Genomic DNA, 5393 nt, shown 5'->3' on the forward strand with positions numbered 1-5393 from the left:
CGGTTCATCCAAACGGAAGGAAAAGACGATGATAGATCCAAGGAGGATTCAAAGAAGAAAGGAAAGGGCACTATTAATGTCATAGCTGGCGGACCTGGTTATCAGCCAGCATCAAAAGAGGCAAAAATGATCAACCTTGATGGGATATCGTTAAATCGCCCTTTTTCAGACGCAGGTCTGGAGATTGCACCCCATGCGGATGCACTGGTCATCACAATGATGGTTGAAGGCTGGGAAATTAGACGGGTGATGATTGATATGGGAAGTTCATGTAACGTCATCACTCAAGAAGCATTCATCAAACTTAAAGTTGATCCTGTCCAAGTGGAACCAACTATGGTCGATATTCTGGGAGTCACTGGTCATATCATTCAGACGAAAGGCCAAGTTATTTTGGAGTGCGAACTCGCTGGGGATGATCAAGTTTGGAAAGGAGATCTGGAGTTCTCAGTCCTAGATAGACAATTGGCCTACAATATTATTCTCGGACGACCATTTATCTCCGAAGTTGCGGCCCTTATCTCTATTCGCCATCTAACACTTTACATTCCTACGGTCAAGGGAGGAGTGATGGTTAGAGGTTGTCAAAAAGTGGCTCAAGAAACTTATTCGGCTTCGTTAATGATTCGCCCTCAATCTAAAAAGGAAACAGAAGAGGAATGCATTACAATAGCAGTGGATAAGGATGATACGGAGGACAATACATTACCACACATGGCGAATCTCTTGAGCCGACGTAAACACTTGGTCAGAGAATGAAATGCACCTATGGTCTTGAGTACTCTTTTTTCTTTAACAAGCTTTTTCCCATGAGGTTTTTCTTGTTAAAGGTTTTAATGAGGCTCATTTGCAAAGACCTATTTCCTGTAATAAGGTGTTTCTTCCATTAATAAAGATTGTTGGTTTCATTATCCATTTTCTTTTTTATGATTCACTACTGCAATATCAATATTCCAGTTATAAAAAGGAGGCATCTAACGCTCCTCACAATCACAACAGATCCGCCACTTGGCAGATCATGGTCACCAATAGAGTTAAAACGATCCTTGGACGCAAGGTCTTTACACTCTCTTGTCCTTCCCTAAGAAGGACTTACAAGTCCTACGGGCGGATCGTTTCACCTCAAAGATAGGTGGCAAAACGAACCCCTGGGCAGCTTTACTTCCTCTAAAGAGGAATAGAACAGCTTCAAACCTTCACAAAGGTTCATACGGTGAAGTATGGCTGGCCACCTACTTCAAACAAAAATCCTGAACATATTCACATTCAAAACACTATCGGGCACAAAGTGTAAAAGTGAATTAAATAGCAATGTTTGGAATCATACTGGTTTTTACAAAAACTTATACAAACAAAAACTAAATGATAGCAGGGGCATCCCCTTTTGCGCTTCCCTCACCCGCAGGGCACACCGGAGGATCCTTTTTCTCCACAGTTGTAGATTCGCAACCAAGAGATACCTCCTTGTCCCCTTTTGGTTCTGAATCAGCCTTGGACGGTATCTCCGGAAGATCATCCTCCACAACTATGGTAGAAGGCTTAGCCTCAGGCAAGGTTCCTTTCATCCATCTTCTTACATAATCACGGAGATACCCCTTGGCATCAGGCATCTTCTTGAACTTCGCCACATCCTCCGGCTCAGGAACGGCGAACTCAGGATCTGTGAAATCGATCCTGGGATGAGCTAAGGAGAAATACGCCATAAGCATCTCTCCATAAAAGAATGCTTGTTCACCTGCCGTGTATTCCGCTTCCCTGAGAGCATCTTCATGATTTTTAGTATCGGAGGCTATCTTTGCCTTTAACTTCTGTATCTCCTCGTCTCGGAGAATCAAAGCAGCTGTGGCAGAAGCCAAATTCGCATTAGCGGAAGAAAGGTTGGCATTGGCAACGGCAAGAGAAGAATTGGCATTTGCCAACTCTTTTTCCAGCTTCTCAACAGTAACCCTATCCTGAAGCAGCCCATTCTCCAAGGTACGTAGGCGGGCGTACAGCTGAGAAAAGCAAAGCAAGTTAGTCAAAAAGCATAAACAAAGAAATCATCACACTCTACCAAAAAACTTACTGAAAGAAGCTCCGATTTTCCCTTTTGGACGTGGATCGATCTGGGGATTTGGTCATAACCCCTTTGTACTTCTCCTACTTGTCTTAGAGCTTCGTCCAGGTTATTCAAAAGCGATTCATCCTCGAAAGTTCGTCCAGCCAACTTGGCGGACTAAGATTCGCCAGTACTGGGCTTCGCCGTCTGCATAAGTAAGAAAGACCATACGCCACTTCAAAATCTGACAAGCAGACAAAAGAATTAAAAGATGCATTACCTGAACCGTTTTTTCAGTAGTCTTGGCAGATTTAATGGCATCCGCCATTATCTTGGTACTCCCAACGTTATTGGGCCGCCTCTTCTTTAGTGGAGGGTCAGCAGTCGTCTCCATAGGGCGTTTGCCCGTATCAGTTTGAGGGATAGCCTCTTGATTTTTCTTGCGGGCTTCCTCTTCTCGAAATTGCCTGCGCGTCTCTGCAAGAGCACGATTTGCCTTAGATGCAGCCCTGCCAAAAGAAGATATCAAAATAAATTAAAGCTCCAAAAATAAATAAGGTACCTTGATCAAATTGAGTTATTTTCGAGTAAACAAGTTGATCCTCCACTCGGCGGATCAAAGGAACGTCGCTCATCATGAAGGCTAAGGCATCCTCATAAGTCCAGGCATCCGCCTTAATTTGCTTCATGAGATCCGCCACAGCCTCATCACCAAGCGTTAAGATTCGCATGTCTCCCGCCATGTGTAGTGGACGAGAGTTCCAGACTAAAGGAAAGTCCAATGGCTCGTCCTCCTTTATCCTCACATAGAAGAAACTCTCATCCCAGCTGTGCACGTTAGACATTTTATAGTAGAAGGGCGAATAGACACCAAATTTGGCGAATGTAAGATAGGACTCTGACTTCCTCTTAGAAGGTTTGTGAAAGGCTCTGAAGATACGGCCATTATACGTTACGCCTAAATTCGACGCCAGATAACAATCCAAGGCCATATCAAGCCAACCATTAGGATGTAGTTGGCTGACAGCAATGTCAAAGTACGAGAGGATATCTGCCAACATCTTGGGAAGAGGAAGGCGAAACCCTCTCTCAACATGACTACAAAAAACAGTAAAAAAGCCTGTCGGCGGATTGGAAGGGCGTTGATGCGAAGCGGGGAGTTGGGTTTCGTAGTTTTTAATCCACGGAAAGCGATCTGATAGGTTCGCCAAATCCGCGGCACTCATGCGAGACGAAGTGGATTCTGCTCGAGGTGTCTTCTTCCTAACAGGAACAGAAGAAGAAGCCATTGAACCCAGAAACCGGTTACGGGCACCGGCCGGAGCGAAACTAGAAGGAAAAGAAGGATTTCCAGAGGAACGAGTCCGATAATGGCTCTGCGCCGAGTTATTGAACTCAGCTAAACCGGAATTAATTTCTCCGGCGAGAAATTGGGAATCCTCCGACGAAGACGAAGACGAGGACCAACTAAAATCTACTTCAATACGAAGAGAAGATGGCAAATTAAAAAGTTCTGAAGTTGACCCCGAAGATGAAGATGAACTTCTAAACATTCAAAAAATGATGTAAAGAACACTTACATGGAAATGCAGAAGCTTGAAGTTTCTGAGAAAAGGCTCCGAAAAGCAGAAGAAAATAGAAAGCAAGGGAGAAAGAGAACTCCGGAGAAGGAAGACGGCTTTTTAAAACGCTCCTAGGGCAGTGTGATTACACGTGTCAACCATCAAAGAACCTCGAATAGAGTGCACATTAATACGGAAGCGTGTGACGGCGCGCAGAAGTCTAAAAGCCCTAAAGGACTTTAAAGGCATTTTGGGGGGGCTTCTGATAACATCGGGATATTATCGCAAGGACCAAAAGAGATAATCGCCTCAAATATGCCACGTGGCATAGGAAACCGCCCGGCGGATCCCCCTGAGTTAGCTCTAAGAGATCCGCTGGCGGATCTCTAAGGCGAATCTCTCCACTTACTTAAGTAACGGCTAACCGTCAACTCGGCCATAATGATCATTAAATGAATCATTAATAGTCTTAACCCGCCATTAAATGAGCATTAATGGAGACTCTCTAGTTACCTAGGAGTTACAAATCTATCTACTATAAATAGCCTACGTCTAGGCTATCAAGGTACACTCACTCATACTTACTTTTCGCTAAGCTTTGTCCATTCAGTTTATTCGCCATATTTGTTACTGACTTTAGCATCGGAGTGTCCCCGGTCGATCCCAACGGCACCTCACAGGGACGTGGTCCGGTCAGAAGTTTCATTTGTGTTATCATATATATATATATATATATATATATATATATATATATATATATATAGTATGATGAGATTATAATTGAGATTGAGACAGTTTGAATTGACCGGTGAACCATTGGCTATATTTTTACTTGGCAAGCAGGGCCCTTAAATAGAGAAATAAATGAATGTTTTTAAAGTCGTGTTTTATGTTTGGTCAAATGCTCATAAACTGAATTGTATGCACGTGTGGTTGTGTTATGTATAAAATTACTGAGCCCCAAGCTCACCCTACTCTCCACTAGCTTTCTTTTCAGGTTAAAAGTATTAATTGACTAGCGGTGGGTTAAAATTACTGAGCTCCGTGTGTTTATGACAATTTTTCGTTTTAATTATCTACGATTGTTAAATATTAATTAAATAAAAGGAAATTTAGAGAGGGTGTTACATTGTGGTATCAGAACGGGTCTACGTTTCTAGGGACAAAATATACTATTTGTATTTTTATTTTTAAGATTACTATTTGTATTTTAATAGAGTAAGAAAAATGTGGATCGGTATCTTACGAAAAGTCAATTAATTACTATCTATACCATTTCATTATTAGTTCATTAAAAGGAAAAGTATAAACATACTTTTGATTAATATCTGTTTTTACATATATAACCTATTGTTGCGTTATTTTTGTTAAACATATTAAATTTGTATGTATATATTTGTTTGTTTTTATTAAGTGATAGGTTAGTTAAATGCTACAATTTTGGTCCAGTGGTGTTTTTATAATTTATGTTTGTTTTTAAATTTACTTAATTTTAGTTGTTGAAATTAAAAAAAAATAAAAATAATAACACTACTGTCATTTTTGTTTTTTTTATTGGAGGACAAAGAAAAGGTGTTGATATAACCATAACACACGTAACCCATTATCTACCTAAATAACCGTACCCACGTTCAGTACGGTATCTTACCGATAGCTCACAAGTAACTTCCTCCCTTATTCCTATAAATAGGTTTAAGTTCGAAGGAGAAAGGGTTGGCTTTTAGAGAGAAAAAAGAATACTATTGTTAGACGAGGTGCCGCGGCCTAATCTCCCGGGCGGACCGGGGGGTGGA

This window comes from Euphorbia lathyris, chromosome 5 (genome assembly GCF_963576675.1).
Source record: "Euphorbia lathyris chromosome 5, ddEupLath1.1, whole genome shotgun sequence".
Lineage (NCBI taxonomy): Eukaryota > Viridiplantae > Streptophyta > Magnoliopsida > Malpighiales > Euphorbiaceae > Euphorbia > Euphorbia lathyris.